At 33.0% G+C, this 16,751-nt stretch overlaps 1 pseudogene across 1 annotated transcript; it reads left to right on the plus strand.

The window, feature by feature from the left end:
* Nucleotides 1-4,534: 4,534 nt before the first annotated feature.
* LOC309819594 (ferritin heavy chain-like) lies at nt 4,535-5,085 on the plus strand (annotated as a pseudogene). Its single transcript has one exon. The product of its transcript is annotated as a ferritin heavy chain-like (transcript).
* Nucleotides 5,086-16,751: the final 11,666 nt, after the last annotated feature.

Below are 16,751 nucleotides of genomic sequence, written 5' to 3' on the forward strand. Positions count from 1 at the left end.
AATTGTTTGGATAGGGAACTTAATTATCCACTGGAGGATCAAGCAGTAGATGATAAAGCTATATGTTATTATTGCCAGAAACATATTTGCATATTTGCCAAATTTAGCACTTTCTCCAATGTTTCAAAGCCTATCCTACATTTTAGATTTTGATTCATGCGCTTTTCTTTTTCAATGATTTTAACTATTCGAAGTTTCAAATAAAAATCCTTGGAAATTAAATATATAAGACTTGAAAATTATCATATGTTTTTTTCAAACCAAAAATATTTAGTTGATCTCATTTTACATCTTTAGTCTAAGAAAAAATTCTCACATGGTGTAGGCCAAATTCTGAACTGCCTTCTCCACCACCCATGCTTATGTTTTTAAAAACTGTCATCATACATCTTTAGCAAATAGTAGGATAAAACTCCTTTTAATGTACTATAATTTTAACAAAAATGCTGGTTTTGTAAAATTAAAATGCTGGTAAGGAAGACATTAATGATGCTTATGAGCCTTTTTATGTCAATTATTACCAGGGTTTTGCACATTCTAATTCATTAATAAATGGGAAAAAAGGGAAGTCATGTTTTATTACCTACCATTACCCTAATAAAATGAGATTTTCTTTCAATGAGAGTATTAAGGGATATTGCCAATTTCCATTTTTCCAGAAAATCCATTTTTACAAAGTGACCTTGGTTTTTTGACCCATTCTGAAAGAAATTTTGCTGTAGTTTTCATATTCATCTTCCTTATGCTTTCCTTATTTAACTCCAGTAGCAGCCATGAATTTAGGTAGAGCTCCTTTCTTCACCTGTCAAATACACTGAAACTATGATCTATTATTGTTTGAATACATCATCATACATCATCTTTTCAAAGTACTTAACTGCTAATACAATTATCCCTGGATTTTATAATGTTCTATTTTACCTGCATAGATTCAACAAATATTTGTCTGGTACCACCCACTGTCCTAGTCACTGGCATCTTAAAAATTTCTATTCCCTTTGAACACACTGTCTTAATCTATATCTCTAAGGTTTTATTTTCCTCTCTCTCAATTTACCATTAATTTGCACTCTTTGTGAAATTACACCTTCAGCATCTGTACCCTACCCAATTTTCTCATATTACTTCCCATTAGGTTTTCTCATCTGGATTTTTCTGCTCTATTATTATCTTTGGATATCTACTCTAATAGTTCTCATTGAAGCAAATCTGCACCAAAAAAAAAACCCTCTTCTTTTACTTATACAGTTCTTAGGACCCCAAAACCAAACCATGGTGATTTTTAAATTTCCACATTTTACAGACAACTTAACTTGAACCAGTTCACTTGGCCATAAGTATCTATTATTTTAACATCAATTTCCATTGAATTTCCTTGTGGGAAGTAATTATTCCCAATCTCAGTCTTTATAATTGTAGATGGGTGACCACACCTCTGGATGTTCCTGGCCACAATAAATGATTTAAAGTTGATTATAAAGTTGATTATTTTCTCTGATTCAGACCAAATCAGAGAAACTCAAATCCCAACACCTGGGTTGAAACTATAGTGAATGAAGCACTCTCTTTCATCTAGGTTTGCCTAATCAGTAGAATCAAGCCATTTTGTCTCACCCAGGAGTAACCTCCTTAAAATGAAGCCAACATGGAGAAAATCAGCACTGAGTTACAAATATACCTCTCATGTAATCTTGAGTACATGAGATAATTTATGCTTGGAAACAGCTCTACTATTGAAATGTTCTGTTATGAAAGCCAGAGATTGCTTTACTTATTTATTTGATTTTGATTTGGGTTTATATCAGTTATAAACAAGAGTCCTAAGTTACATTATTGACTTTGTAATCCTCCATGCATATTTTTAATAAACTTTCTTTGTTTTTCTCATAAACCTATAACAATCCAGATAAAAAGCAAGCATTCACAGACCCTGACCATTGCTTAGAATTTCTACTAATCATTTATTTTCTACCCCAAGACTCATTCCCTCCAATAGTTGTCCCATATTCCTCTCCTTGCAGGGTCTCTAATCCCTTCCTGACCTATTCCTTAGCTAACTATTTCATAAGTCAGTGACAACTGTAACTACCATCTACCACTCCCTTCACATCTGATTACCTTTGCCTTCTTGTTTTGAATGTTAACAAAAGACTTGGCTCTTGAGCAGCCACCTTGCAGACATGGGAGAAAAGTCAAGGGAATCAAAGAGATATTGTCTTTGACATCTTTAAACCACTAAACCAATGCTAGCAGCCCTCAAACTCCAGCCCTCAAACTTGTTATATAAAAATATACTCACTTATTTAAGTCATTTATAGTCAAGAATCTGTTACTGTAGCAAAAGCTGCTTACCAATGCAGATGTTTTCCAAATAATGACTGAGAAACATATTTATTTGCTACAACTAATTTAGGAACAATAGGGTGTTTTTCAGACAGTCCATCAGTCAGCATCCATTAATTGAGCAAATAAACCCACAAACTTTGGCTAAGCTAATCCAGGTGCATTAAAAAAAAAAAAAAGAAATGGAAGAATGGTTTTCAAAATATATTCTATCTTATTGCTATGCATTTATAGTCTGGAGTTACACATTTGGCTGAAAACTAAGGAAGGAAATAAAAATAAAATTGTGTGAGAAAAAGGAAGAAAAGGAAAGAAAAGAAGGAATATTGCAATATACAAAAAATATGTGAGGAGGATAAGGTGTGAAATTTTAGCTAGTGAAAGCAAAGGGTCAAATGATAGATGGTAGACAAACTCTGGACACATATTCAAGATCTATAAGTGTAACTTCACAAAACATTTGCCAGAGCAGTATAGTAATATGAGACAATAATGGACTTTCAATTCTGGAAAACCTTGATTTAAATGCTAGTTTCACCTCCAACCCTATCTCTGCAACCTACAGTTAATTTACTTAAATTTTCTCTTTCTAATTCTTATCATTTGTAAACTTGTGAAAACAATACTACATCTGGACTAAAATTAGAAAGTAAGTCAAATGATCCATATTCATTACATAAATGTTTAGTTTTGTTTCACAGCATTCTTCCAAGTTGATTTATCGTATTCTCATTGACTTTCATTTTTATTTTAATTAAAAAAGAACAATAAAAATGTGGGAGTAGGATTCAATGAAATAAAAAAACAAGCATACCATAAAGAAAATCAACAAAGGCACTTTAGTTATTCTTAAAAGCTAATTTATAAACCAAAAAACAAAATTAATCAAGCAAAAAAGAGAAAAGATGCATGAAAACTACTAATTTTATGGGCATTAATAAAAAGGAAAATAAAAATAATTATGATAAACTTTACACCAAATATTTTGTATTTCAGATGAATTTAACAATATTTTAGGAAAACACAATTTACCAAAACTGACAAACAGAATATTACTATATTTAATAAATATATCAGAATGTGTACCAAAATTTACTCAATGAGATTGCCAGGTCAAGTTGGTGTCACCTACATAATTTCCAGACAGTTAAGGAAGAAATAATACTGATTATACACAAACTACTCAGCAAAGTTTTCTATGTGTACAATATAACTTAGTTACTGGACAATGATATTACAAAATAAGAAAATTATAGGCTAACCTTTCACATAAATATAGATGTAAAATTTCAAAACAAAATATTAACATATCAAATCTATCTTTATCTATCTACCCACCTATCATCTATCTACTTAACTAAAATAAATATATCTCAACATAATTTGCTTCCAAGAAACACAATACAGAAACATCAAGCAATGTAATTCACCATATTAATAAGGTAGAAAATCATACATATGGTATCTATTGAAAAGTGTATATGTAGTTGCAAAAATATCATTTAATATAATTCACAAACATTCAAAGATGCTAAGAAAATTTGGAAGATTTATCTTAATCTCATAAAGAATGTTCACTTAAAAAACAAACAAAAACAAGAGCAAAAACAGATTCAGTAAAGAATAAAGTACTGAAATCTTTCTGAAATCCAGAATAAAAAAGGTATACTCAATAAAACACACCAAGATTGTGTTGGATATATTGTCAGTAAAACAACGCAAGAAAAAAATAATAATTTGCTATTTATAAATGACAATTTTGTAAATAAAAAAGCTTGGTGTATACAAGTATTTATATGTATGCCTATCTATATACTTATCTTGTTAGCTATCTAGATATATTTATACTTCTATATAACTACAAAAATTTTGGGTATAAAATGATACCATTTTTAATAGCATACAAAAATAAAATATCAAGCTAAGAAAACATGATGTACAGAACAATGTTTTATAGTTATTCTAAGTTAAGAAATATTAAAAAGAGAACTAGACAGTCTTCGTGGAGGGTAGCCATGGTTTCCTGCTTCAACAGTGCTTGGACGGAACCCGGTGCTCTTCCCCCGCTCTGGCCAGATGCTCAGAGCCAGCCCTCGCCACCACCTCACAGTGCCCTCTGACCGCCCTAAGGTCCCTGCCGCCGTTACAGCGCCATGCAGCCACTGCCACCACTTCACCTCAGCCGCCCGCCATGACGACCGTGTCCCCCTCGCAGGTGTGCCAGAACTACCACCAGGACTCAGAGAACACCATCAACCGCCAGACCAACCTGGAGCTCTACACATCCTACGTCTACCTGTCCATGTCGTACTATTTTGACCGCGATGATGTGGCTTTGAAGAACTTTGCCAAATACTTTCTTCACCAATCTTGTGAGGAGAGGGAACATGCTGAGAAACTGATGAAGCTGCAGAACCAACGGGGTGGCTGAATCTTCCTTCAGGATATCAAGAAACCAGACTGTGATGACTGGAAGAATGGGCTGAATGCAATGGAATGTGCGCTACACTTGGACAAAAGTGTGAATCAGTCACTACTGGAACTGCACAAACTGGCCACTGAGAAAAATGACCCCCATTTGTGTGACTTCATTGAGACTCATTATCTGAATGAGTAGATGAAATCCATTAAAGAATTGGGTGACCATGTAACCAACTTGCACACGATGGGGCCCCCGAATCTGGCATGGCACAGTATCTCTTTGATAAGCACACACTGGGAAATAGTGATAATGAGAGCTAAGCCTTAGGCTGGCTTCCGTAGCCACAGGGGTGACCTCCCTTGTCACCAAGGCAGTGCATGCATGTTTGGGTTAACTTTACCTTTTCTGTAAGTTGTACCAAAACATCTACAAGTCCTTTCCTTAGTACCATTCCTTCAAATAAAGTAATTTGGTACCCCCCCCCAAAAAAGAGAACTAGATAAATGGAGGGATAGGGAATGTTAATGGATTGAAAGACTCAATATTATAAAGATATTAATTCTGTATAGAGTTGTCTCATTATAATCAAAATAACATGTTGTTTATAAGAAAGATTCTGACAAGCTGGTTTTAAAGATATGGCAATTCTAAAAATGCTGGGTTTTAGAATACATTCAAACTTAAGTTGTTAGCAACTTAAAATAGATTGCTATAAAGTAAGTTATTTTATGAAAGCCTCTTGTTAACCACAAAGCAAAAATCTAGAGAGGACACACAAAAGATGGAGTCTATGAATACCAATTGAGAAAATAATCAAATCACAAAGAAAGAGAAAAAAGAAACAGGAATTATAAAACAACACAAAACAACAAAATGACAATAGTAACATACCTATCAATAAACTTCAATGTAAATGGACTAAATTCTCCAATCAAAAGACTAGACTCATCTGTTTGCTGCCTACAAGAAATTCACTTCAGATATAAGGACAAACATAGACTGACAGTGAAGGGATAGAAAAGGATATTCCATACAAACAGAAACCAAAAGAAAGTTGGGGTAGATATACCAGATAAAATAAAGTTTAAGACAAAAACTCTCATAAGAGACAAAGATCATCACATAATGATAAAGGGGTCAAACAAGAGAATATAACATTGTTTAAGTATTGATGCACTCAGTATAGAAATACCTAGACATACAAAGTATGAACATACGTAAAGGATGAAGTAGACAGCAATACAATAATAGTAGGGGGCTTTTATTCCCCATTAACATCAGTGGATAGAGGACCTATACAGAAAATCAGTAAGGAAACATTGACTTTAAACAATGTGGTAGTACAGGTGGATTTAACAGAAATATATATATAACATTCTACCAAAATGCAACAGAATACATATTCTACTCAAGCACATATGAAGTATTCCCAGGACTGATCATATGTTAGGTCAGAAAAGAAGTCTTAATACACTTAAGAAGATGAAATCATATCAATCATTTTTTTTGACCACCCACTGTATAAAATAAAGAAAACTGGAAAATTCATAAATATATGGAGATTGAACTGCATGCTATCATACACACAATGACTCAAAGAAACTAAAAGAGAAATACAAAATTACCTTGAGACAAATGAAAATGGAAATACAACCTACCTAACCTTATGGGATGTAGCAAGAGCAGTTTGAAGAGGAAAGTTCATAGGGATAAATGTCTGCATCAAGAAACAAAGATCTAAAATAAACAACCTAACTTTACATATCAAGGAAATAGAGAAAGAACAACAAATGAACTCTAAAATTGGTAGAAGTAAGTAAAATATGAAGATCAGAATGGAATCAATGAAATACAGACTAAAACATTAATAGAAAAGATCAATGAAACTAAGATCTGGTTCTTTAAAAAATAAACAAAATTAACAAATCTTTAGCTAGATACACAAAGAAAAAAGAGAGGACTCAAACAAATCAGAAATGAAAGAGGAGATGTTACAACTGATACCACAGAAATACAAAGGAATATAAGAGACTACTATGAAAATTTATCCACCAACAAATTAGATAACCTAGAAGAAATGTATAAATTCCTAGAAACATTCAACTTACCAAAACTGAAACATGAAGAGAATATTTGAACAGACCAATCACTAGTAAGGAGGTAATCAGTAATCAAAAAACCTCCCAACAAGAACAACAACAGGGCTTCCCTGGTGGCGCAGTGGTTGAGAGTCTGCCTGCCGATGCAGGGTACACGGGTTCGTGTCCCGGTCCAGGAAGATCCCACATGCCATGGAGGGCCTGGGCCCATGAGCCATGGCCGCTGAGCCTGTGCGTCCGGAGCCTGTACTCCGCAACGGGAGAGGCCACAGCAGTGAGAGGCCCGCATACCGCAAAAACAACAACAACAACAACAAAAAGTCCACGACTAGATGACTTTACTGGTGAATTCTACCAAATATTCAAAGAAGAATTAATACCAATCCTTCTCAAACTCTTCCAAAAATAAATTAGGAAACACTTCCAAGCTCACTTTATGAGGTCATGATTACCCTGATACCAAAACCAGACACAAGATAAGAAAATCACAGGCCAAAATCCTTGCTGAACATAGATGCAAAAATCCTCAACACCATATTGGCAAACTGAATTCAAAACTACATTAAAAGGATTATACACCATGATCAAGAAGAATTTATTCCATGGATGCAAGGATGGTTCAATGCCCACAAATCAATGTGATATACAATGTTAACAAAATTAAGGATAAAAAAAAATCATATTATCTCAAAAGACTCAGAAAAAGCATGTGACAACATTCAACATCTGAAGTGAGTTTACTGTTGGCAACATAAAGATGGGTCTATGTATTTTGATTGAATTTAGTCCATTTACATTAAAGTTTATTGACAGGTACATAATTATTGCTATTTTTTAATTGTTTCTGGTTGCTTCATAATTTCTCTGTTCCTTTCTTCTTGCTCTCTTCCTTTGTAATATGATAGTTTACTGAAGTGTTATGCTTATACTCCTATATCTTTCATGCTTCTGCTATAGGTTATTGCTTTGTGATTACATGAGGCATACATAAAATAAAATAACAGTAACATGTGAAAGAATGAAACTGGACTACTATCTTACACCATACACAAAAATAACTCAAATGGATTAAATAATTGAGTCTAAGACCTGAAATGATAAAACTCCTAGAAGAAAATACATTTCTAATAATGGGTTAATATCCAAAATATATTAAGCCATACAAGTCAATAGCACAAAAATAATCTGAGTAAAAATGGGAAGACAAACTTAAAGGACATTTTTCCAAAGAAGTCATACAGATAGCCAACAGGTATATGAAAAAGTGCTCGACATCACTATTCATCAGGAAAATACAAATCAAAATTGCAATGAGATATCACTTCATGTCTATTATCAAAAATATGAGGTAACAAGTATTGGTGAAGATATGGAGAAAAGAGAACCCTTTGCACTCTTGGTGGGAATGTACATTGGTGCAACCACTATGAAAAACAGTATGGAAGTTCCTCAAAAAAACTAAAAGTAGGGCTTCCCTGGTGGCGCAGTGGTTGAGAGTCCACCTGCCGTTGCAGGGGACACAGGTTCGTGCCCCGGTCTGGGAAGATCCCACATGCCGCGGAGTGGCTAGTCCCGTGAGCCATGGCCGTTGAGCCTGTGCTTCTGGAGCCTGTGCTCCACAATGGGAGAGGCCACAACAGTGAGAGGCCTGCATACCGCAAAGAAAAAGAAAAAAAAAAAAACCTAAGAGTAGAACTACCATATGATCCAGCAACTTCACTTCTGGGTTTTATCCAAAGAAAATAAAAATACTAAATTGAAAAGATATATGCACCCACATGTTCATTGCAGCATTATTTACAATTGCCAAAACATGGAAGAAACCTAAGTGTCCACTGATGGATGAATATATTAAAAAATTGGGTATCTTTATATATCCCACACACAGGAATATTATTCAGTGATTTAAATAAATCTTGTGATTTGTGACAAAATGAAAGGAACTTGGGGGCATTATGGTAAGTGAGTTAGCTCATAGAAAAAGACAAATTCTAAGTGATTCCACTTACTTGTGGAATGTACAGAACAAACAAAAAATGTTCTCACAGATACAGAGAACAGATTGATGGTTGCCAGGGTTGGGGGGTGAGGGTGTGGGAGAGTGGGGATGGGCAAAATGAATAAAAATGGTTAAAAGACAAAACTTCCAGTTGTAAAATAAATGTCATGGGAATATAATGTATACCATGTAACTATAGTTAATACTGTATTAGATATTTGAAAGACCTTAGTTCTTATTACAAGAAAAAAATTTATAACTATGCATGATGATGCATGTTAACTAGATTTTTGTGATTATGTGATGATATACACAAATATTGTATCATTTTGTTGTACACCTGAAACTAACAATGTTACATGTCAATTATATGTCAACTTAAAAAGTATACATGGCAATGCAATAATATAGGAAAAATCTAGACAATATTGATTTTTAAAAGAGCTGGAAACTTTCACTACCTACTGATCTATTATAAAGTTACATTAATTAAGATACTGTGAATGAAAATAAAACAGAATAATGGAATACAGTAAAGAGTGCAGAAACAGTCCCACAGATATATTTCAGTGGACTTATTAAACAGTGACCCTATAGTGCTTTTCAGAACAGGTAGGCTTTACAATAAAGAGTTCTGCGAAAATTTGGTATCCATATGGGAAACTTTGCCTTTATTTCATACTACACAAAAATGAATTCCAGATGAAGTGATATGCATTTCAAAAGTAAAACAATACATCTTCTACATGAAAACATAGAAGAGTATCTTTACAATCTTGGAAGGCAAGAGATTTCTTCAACAGGTCACAAAAATTATGAAGTATAAAAAAGATTAGATGGCAAGGTCTTCTAGTAATCTGCTCAAGGCAGATATTCCTAGCATGATCTTACTGCCTTCTAATCATGTTTTCCACCCAGAAACCATCAATAAACCAGTTGTCCCTTGGGGTTACCAGGTGAGTTTTGTACTTGAAGTAGCACATCATCAACTCCAATACCCTTATCTTAGCTAAGAGTTAAATCCATGCATCCAAATATCCCCAGAAATAAGGGTGGAGAATTCCAAACCCAGCTGTAAATTACTTCCATAAGTCTACCATTGATTCTTGGTCAAACTTATTAAATTATAAATTGCAGTATGTTTCCTTCTCTTCCATTTTTTTGCACTATTTAAAGGACATGAAAGCAAAAAAAAACCTGCCAGGATATTATTTGTATCATTAAATTATGTTTGCTGTTTTTAAAAAAATAGCTTTAATTTCACCAAATATTCCAGCACAAACTTCATAATTATGCCCAAACAATAAATCTTTTGGTTCCTTTTATTCCTAAATTTGAACTTAAAGAAAGGCATCAATAGACTTTTCCCTCAACTACAGCCATAGCAACACGGGAAGTTCCCTATGAACAGCAATTAGAATTTTTAAAAATGCTTGACTTGGTCTATGGGTACATGAACAAGCACCAAGCACAGCTCTGGCACAGCAGTTCTAATCAAGTGCAGCCCTTAAAAAAAAAACAGAAAACAAATAAACAAACAAAAAAACAGCATTAGGGGGAAATCCCCCAGTTGGTAAGCCTCAAGTGGTACACTTGATCAACCCCTTTCAGTTGAGGAAAAAGTGGTGCGAGATAAGGATATATCATACCTTTGGGCAGTGGCAAATAGTATCAAACAGAGATAAAGATTTGAATATCAGAAACAATGATTTATAGGGAAGAGCAATGAAGATGGACCCTATGGAGTGTTGGCATGCTCTAAGAAATGGCCTTTTTTTCCTCTTTTCTGTTACTTCTTCATAAACTAGACTCCTAAACTTAGAGAGTTTATCATATGCTATTCTGATATTTAAGTTTTGGCAGATACTATCTATAGTAGTTTGAATGGTGGCCCCCCAAAAGAAATGCCCACATCCTCATTCCTGAAACCTGTTAATATTACCTTATTTGTAAAAAGGGTCTTTGCAGATAATTTCGCTAAGGATCTTGAGATGAAATCTTCCTGGATGAACCCTAAACTCAATTAAAAGTACCCTTTTAAGAGAAGGGCGAGGAAAAGACTCAGACAGAAGAGAAGGTCCTGTGAAGAGAGTGGCAGAGATTGGATTAATGCAGCCACAAACTAATGAATGTGACAGCCACCAAAATTTAAATGAGGCAAGGAATGGGGTCTCCTCTTGAACTTTGAGAAGTATCATGGCCCTGATGACACCTTGGTTTCTGGCCTCCAAAACTGGGAGGAAAAAATAAATTTTTGTTTTAAGCCACTCAGTTTTTTGATAATTTATTATAGCAGCCACAGGAAACGAATACCGTATTATTAATTTTTTAATTATGATGAAAGTAAATTTTTTCTAAAATTTAAATAAATATAAACAAATTTAGAATTTAATCGATCAAAGTACTGTGAGTTCTGATGGTATCTTTTCATTTAATATAATGTAGTTATGCTTTATGAACCCTTTTCAAAAGAAGTTACATTTTTCCTCCCTCTTTTCCTTGATTTAATTCTAAAAGGTTTAAATACCAGGCAATTTCTTGGAGAAAATTTACTGCAAAAACTTCAATTTATCTGGTCAGAATTAATAAAATAAGAGTGTCAAATAGAAGAGAAAGATAACATCCATTGCAACTTTGGTCCCCAATAAATGTTGTTGAACCATAATTTGTGTATATTTTCACTGTGACAGTGAGTTTTTATAGCACTGTCTAAAGTGTTAAATAAGTCCATGATTCACTTGTTCACTAAACCATTGTTCATATGCCAAAAAAAGATGAGAAGTAGCCAAAACAGATGGCAGCTATAATAGTTCCTCTGCTTAAAATAAATTATATACAGGAAAAGAGCATTTATTGGTATTCCCGCAATTCAGACCAACAGGATAGGCACATTTGGAAAGCACTTTGGGTGAGGTCATTTAAGTGTAGAATTGAAAATATTATGATGTCTTGGAGAGCTGAGAGATACTTATATTTTCTCAGTTACATAACAGTGATTCTAAATTATTGCTCATTAACCCTGTGTTGCAATAACTATGAATTACAAGGGAATGGTTGTTCTTTTTAAAATAAATAAGGAGATACTGTTATGAGCAAGGATCAATATACATCAAATAATGCATTTCAATATGCATTATAAGTAAATACTGTCTGTAAGGTCTTTGCTAAAATTCTATCCAAGCTTCTGGATTCCTTCTTTATCTTTGGGTGATAGCATTTGCTCTGACTTTTCCTCAAAACGTACTCCTAAATTTTTCTTTCATACCAAGGAAAATATGCTAATGATAGCTTAAACTATTCTATGCCATTGGCTATACTAGTTAAATATTTTACTTATTAGGAATTGATTAAATAATTACGAAGTTGGAAAGGATCTTCAGAACATTTAAAGGTCTCCATAAAATAGCAGTGTACTCACACTGCCCTCTGGGTAACTGGATAACAGGGCATCTCTTCCTTTTATGATTATGATTCAAATTTAACATTTGGCTTTACAATTCCTTTCTTGGCAATTGGCCTAAGAATAGTCAATCTGAGTAATCAAGTGGATAAGTACTCAAGTTCATATATTTAGTTTCCTCAAAAGGAGTTTCAATACTACTTCATGATTGTAATAGTGGTAATAATTGCTTCATTCTGGAAGGATTATATTGAGTAAGAAATGTTTTATATATCAGAAAAATACTTGTTTCTTAGAGGATATAGAAAAATATATGTCATCCTTAGTTTGTTTACATGTGCAGTTATGAGAAAATCTTAAGACTGTCCAAGATAATTACCATAATTCAGTATTGCTAACACAATATTTTACAAGGAAAATAAAATGAATTTTTCTGTGTTTGACACAAATGCACATTTAATATCATTAGCTACTGAAGATTTTTAAAAGTGTTTCAGCAAAGCCTAAAGCTATATTCTAAGCATGTTAAAAGATATGAATTATAAAGTAAGGCATATTACAGGTGTGAAATAGTGTTCTTTAATCATTTAGTTATTTTTATGGAACTAAATGGACAATCTACTAGAGTATGCTTTTCTTAACCAAATATTAAGCAAGATATGATAGTAAGCTAGACATGAGAGTTCATTAATTCTTTCAGGAATTTACGACACCATTAGAGTCCTGTCAAACACTACAGTAATGTGAACAGTGATCAACAACAAAAGGACATGTGATAAATCTTTCATAGTCAATTATTTATGAGTCAAAGACATTCTAATGATTAGATTTTACTAATTAGGGTGTACACAATTCTTTAAAAGACATTGAGGTTTAGCAAATTTGATTTCAAGTAGAGTAGAATTCAGTTTCAATTGCCTCCTGCACACCAGGGGTTGTTTCCTGGACAGACAGCTTTTTCCTGCCAACTTCTAGTCCCAGCAGTGTCCTGACACGAGATGATCCAAAGTTTAGATACTTGAAAAGAATTTGATGGGTGGGATCTTTATATTAAAGAGATTATGCCATGCACCTGTGTTCAACTAATCTATAACAAAGGAGGCAAGACTGTATTATACAATGGAGAAAAGACAGTCTATTCAGTAAGTGGTGCTGGGAAAAGTAGATAGCTACCCTTAAAAGAATGAAATTGGAACACTCACTAATACCATATACAAAAAAATAAAATCAAAATGGATTAAAGGCCTAAATATAAGATGAGATACTATAAGACTCTTAGAGGGAAACATAGGCAGAACATTCTCTGACATAAATAGCAGCAAGATCTTTTTTGACCCACCTCCTTGAGTAATGAAAATAACAAAAATAAACAAATGCTACCTAGTTAAACTTAAAAGCTTTTGCACAGCAAGGGAAACCATAAACAAAACAAAAAGACAGCCCACAGAATGGGAGAAAATATTTGCAACCGAAGCAACTGACAAGGGATTAATCTCCAAAATATACAAACAGTTCATGTAGCTCAGTATCAAAAAAAAAAAAAAAAACAATCCAATTGAAAAATGGGCAGAAGATCTAAATAGATACTTCTCCAAAGAAGACACACAGATGACCAGGAGGCACATGAAAAATGCTCAACATCACTAATTATCAGAGAAATGCTAATCAAAACTACAGTGAGGTATCACCTCACATCAGTCAGAATGGCCATCATCAAAAAATACCTACAAATAAGTGCTGGAGAGGATGTGGAGAAAAGGGAACCCTCCTACACTGTTGGTGGGAATGTAAATTGGTACAGCCACTATGGAGAACAGTATGGAGGGGTTCCTTAAAAAACTATAAATAGAGCTACCATATGATCCAGCAATCCCACTCTTGGGCATATATCTAAAAATCATGAAAACTCTAATTTGAAAAGATACATGCACACCGATGTTCATTGCAGCACTATTAAAAAATAACCAAGACATGGAAGCATCTTAAGTGTCCATCGACAGAGGAATGGATAAAGAAGATGGGGTGTGTGTGTGTATATATATATATATATATATATACACACCTATATATGTGTATTATATATGTATAATATACATATATAATACACATATATATATATACACACACAAAGGAATACTACTCCATTATAAAAAGAATGAAATAATGCCATTTGCAGCAACATGAATGGACCTAGAGATTGTCATACTGAATGAAGTAAGTTGGACAGAGAAGGACAAATATTATATGATATTGCTTATATGTAGAATCTAACAAAACGGGTACAAATGAACTTATTTACAAAACAGAAATAGAGTCACAGATGAAGAAAACAATCTTATGGTTACCAGGGGGGCAAGGGGAGGAGGGATATTTTGGGGGATTGGGGATTGACATATATACACTACTATATATAAAATAGATAACTAATAAGGAACTACTGTATAGCACAAGGAACTCTCCTCAATACTCTGTAATGACCTATATGGGAAAATAATCTAAAAAAGACTGGATATATGTTTACGTATAACTGATTCACTTTGCTGTTTAGCAGAAAGTAGCACAACACTGTAAATCAACTATACTCCAATAAAAATTAAAATATCTAAAACGAAATAAAGAGATTATGATTGATCATGGCTTTGAGTGCCATATTTATTTCTTTGGAAAATATTCATCTACTTCTATGTTCTTAAGAATGGAAAATTGCTTTTCTTTCCTGCAAAGTAACATTAATTACTACTCTCCTTCCTATTCTTAGATAGATATCCATGTTGCCCAAGTCCATTTATAATTTTATAACACCAGTCACTTTCTGAAATGTGTTAGAAAATTAACAAACAAAACTTCAAAATTGAATTTTCCAAGGAAAATATGATGGTAAGGAATTACAGAATTTTAAAAAATATTACCTGTTAATTCTAGAAAAATAATTTTCAACCTTGGCTATATATTAAGCTTAACCTATAATCTTTACAAGATCTTGGTTTTTAAACATATAGATATTTTTATTATCTGTATTTTAGAATACAGATAATAAAAACAAAATCATTTTTCATATGATTTATGAAAGTCATATGTTAACTCTTTTGCAACACTTTTTTGAGTCACATTTGCCTCTAAATTTCATGTTAATTCAGTTGAAGTTTATTTTTATTCTTGAATCATATTTTTTTGTGTGTAAATATATGACAGTATAACCATCCATTGTCTGTTGAATACATTTTTGGATTGATCTCTGTTCCAGTGTTTTGTTATTACAAGTTATGTTTCTGAGCACATTTTTGTACACATCCCTGGTATATATATCTGAAAGTTGGATAACCGGCAGTTTGTGCGTGTTCAACCAGATAATGTGAGAGTGTACATTAAAAGAGGCTGTTTAACTTCCTATAGTAATTGTTTCTGGTGCTCTAATTCCTCAACAACACTCAAAATGATCAAACATTTTACCTATTTTTGCAATTCTAGTGGGTATAATATAGTTATTCTCTACAGTCTTAATTTTCATTCCCTGATGAGTTATGAAAGTGTACTTCTTTCCATATGCTTAAATGTATTTACTACTGTTCATGTTTAGTGGCAAATTCGGGCGTGTATGTTTTGCTAACATGCCTCACAGACATTTTATCGTCTCTAAACTAAAATAAAATTGATGGTGGAAAATGTATGTATCTTGTTTTCCTTTACTGAATTATTGAGGTATAATTTATACAATTAAATGCATCCACTATTATTATAATTTGATGAGTTTGATTATATGTACACATTTGTATAACTACCAATATAATTAAAACAATTTTAATAAGCCTAAGAAAGCTCCCTTGTGACCTTTCCAATTAAATCCTTGCCCATCACAGGTTATAAGCACCAACATAGACCATATGCTGTGACATAACACAAATTTCAATTATGCAGAGTATATGCTCTAACTATATGAAATTAAATTAGAAATAAATATAAAGGTATCAGAAAAATCCACAAATACTTGAAAATTGAGTAACAAACCTAATATCTTATGGACAAATAGAAATTATCAGAAATATAAAATACTTTGAAGCATATGTCCTTGAAAAGATGTATATCCTGTTTTGTTGTTGGGGGCATTGATCTACAAGTGTCAAATAGGGTAAGTTGGTCACTAATGTTGTAGTCTTCCTAACCCATCATGATTTTCTATGTACTGCTCAATTTCTAGGAGAGAAGTGTTTTCTGTTCTTTTCTGTCAAATTTTCTGTCATGTGTTATAAAACTGTTGGTTGATTCACAGATATTTAAAACAGTTATATCTTCTTGATGAACCAAATCCAATTATCATAAACTTTCCCTAGTAACATTCCTTGTTCTGAAGTCCAGTTTGTATGATATTATAGTTAAAGCTTTCATATGCTTAATGCTTTCAGGGTGCATATATTTATTTCCTTCTATATTAAACTATCTATATATGTAATTTATTTTTTTAATTAATTTTTTTTTTGAGGACCACAAATA

Source organism: Grampus griseus (assembly GCF_964374135.1).
Source record: "Grampus griseus genome assembly, chromosome: 3".
NCBI classification, from domain to species: Eukaryota; Metazoa; Chordata; class Mammalia; order Artiodactyla; family Delphinidae; genus Grampus; species Grampus griseus.